General features: G+C 39.7%; 1 protein-coding gene across 1 annotated transcript in view; it reads right to left on the bottom strand.

The window, feature by feature from the left end:
• Positions 1-2,385, bottom strand: part of KREMEN1 (kringle containing transmembrane protein 1) — a 54,368-nt gene that overhangs the window by 30,697 nt on the left and 21,286 nt on the right. The window lies entirely within an intron of this gene.

Genomic DNA, 2,385 nt, shown 5'->3' with positions numbered 1-2,385 from the left:
GAGCAAAGGTGAAGTGTGTTTACACGAATTCACTGCAGTGTGACCGGGACAACTGACCACTGACTAGATGATTCCAAACAGCCCTGGCACCTTAACTGTGAACACGGGGACCCCATGACTGGGAGAGCACAGGTGCCCATAGAACTGTGCATAAACATACGGATGGAGCCAACGGCCAGGATGGAGACTCGGAGGCTCAGAGTCAAAGGTCCTGAAGATACGCAAAACCCTCTTTACTGCACAAGTTTTCTTTCAATGTTGTATTCTAGGGAAATCTTTACTTGCAAAGATGTTCACCACAGCATTTTCACAATGCAAAAAAGTTAGAAACAATAATTAAAGGTTGGTTAAATAAATATGTCCATATAAGGGAAAGCTAGACAGCTGGTAAAAATGTGGTGTAGAGACATATTTATTAATATGGAAAGAAATTCACATGTCTTGTTAGGTTCTTTTTTTTTTTTAAAAGGCAGTTCTAAAACACAATGTATGACAACAATCCCATTTTTGAAAAGATTTATTTAGGGATGGATACACACCAGATCCTTGGAAGTATTTATCTCTAGATGATGGGACTATAGGTATTAATAATTCTAATGTTTTTATTTTCTGATTCCCTTTATTTTCTTATGTCTTCTAGAGTGAACACTGTGTGATTTTTAAACAATAAAATAAAATTCACATGCTCCAGACTCCACTGACAAGTTTTCAATAGGATCAGGCCAGTCAACTCACCTGTGATAGAAATGGGTCCTCTTTTCACTTCAAAATACTAACGTCTCAGAAACTTCTAAAGAAAACTACACCAAAGAGTCTCAGTCAGAACAGAGAGTCCTGTTATCCTGGTACCAACTTCTGACATGGCAGTAATAATTGCAAAAGACTTATTTCACATTTCTATACAAGTAGCTTGGAATAAATGGCTTTAAGGTCTTTTCAACTCTGAGATGCCACGACAATAATGGGCAGTGCTGCTGAAACACAGCAAAAGATGGCAGGGGTTAATGGACACACAGAAAAGCCTTGCCTCTCTCTGCTGCTTTTCAAGCTCCCTTTATTTGGACTCAGAAGGCTGGAAACCTGACACTCCGGTTAGGCCGGAAATGGGCATAAAGACCCTGCGGCCTAAGCTTTTGGAGCAGCCCCTATCAGGCCTGGGAGCGATCAGCCTATTGTGCGGCCCAGAAGATAAGCCACCCTGAAGCACAAAGGGTCCTTTTATTTTTTGTGCCCAAAGGCAGGTGCCAGCACCAACCCTGCTGTCCCAGCCTCTGTCCTCCCACCCCCAACCCAGATACACAGAGCCCAGAGAAGCCCATTCCCATCACTCGCCATCTCTCAGACATTGCGACTGGGATGGCATTGGAAACATCATGTAAGACAAACATGGTGTCGGGTGTCAGCTGAGAAATCAAAGTTGGAGAACTTGTACAAAGCCCTTCTTTAGACAGTATTTCACTGTCATTTTCCTCCCTCTATTCAGGGTTTTGCTTTGATGTAGGATTTGGTAAAGTCTTTCGAAAACAACTGTTTGTTATCAAAGTTAAAACCATTCTGAAAAGCATCAGAAAAGGTTAAGAAAGAACAGGTAAATTCATCTTTGATTCCGCTTCGGTGCTAAAACAAAAGGTCCCAGGGCTCTCTAATGTGATAATAATCGACAATTTCAGTGTCCCTTTTTTGAAGGATAAACTTAGGTCAGGTCTGGTACATTTCACCAAATCAAAGGAGAGGCCTGCAGCCAGCCAAGGCTCAGGAGGAAGGTGGTGCTCCTGGTGCTTAGTGTTTCCTTAATGGATATTTACTGGTACGTGTGTGGGAGCCTAGTGGTGGAACTGGGTGCTAATCTATAAGAAAATAAATTTTTTTTTCATGTAAATTAAACCTCGTGGGAAATTTAAAATCAGATTTAAAAACAGGAGCACATCTGAGAAGACTTGCTTGACAGAAGGCATCAGAAGAATAGGATAAACGAACAGCCTAATACCAAGAGATAGTTTAGAACAAGAAGATAAAACAAAAAACAAACACTGGTTTCTCTTCCTAAGTACTCTTCTTAACCCAAGCCAACTATTCCCAAAAGAAAAGCTAGGGGAAGGAAATAAGCCAGAAGTGAAGTGGGGTTCATTTCTTTTAAATATGAAAGAAAAAAATTAATGATCATGTACAACTTTGAAAATAAAATGTAAAAGGATTATTTAATGAGCATGTGTAATATTAATGCTAAAATGCAAAAGACAGCAAAACGTGAAGTAATATATAAACAAACTGTTACCTCTGGGAAGAAGGCCTTGTTGGAGAGGATTTGGGAGGGAAGAGGTAAAATGAGGACTTTATTTAAACTATATATATATAGTTTATATATATATATATATATATCTGTGG

This window comes from Bison bison, unplaced genomic scaffold (assembly GCF_000754665.1).
Source record: "Bison bison bison isolate TAMUID 2011002044 unplaced genomic scaffold, Bison_UMD1.0 scf7180017864495, whole genome shotgun sequence".
Lineage (NCBI taxonomy): Eukaryota > Metazoa > Chordata > Mammalia > Artiodactyla > Bovidae > Bison > Bison bison.
The sequence above is the reverse complement of the archived record's forward strand: the minus strand, read 5'-3'. Positions and strand labels throughout refer to the sequence as shown.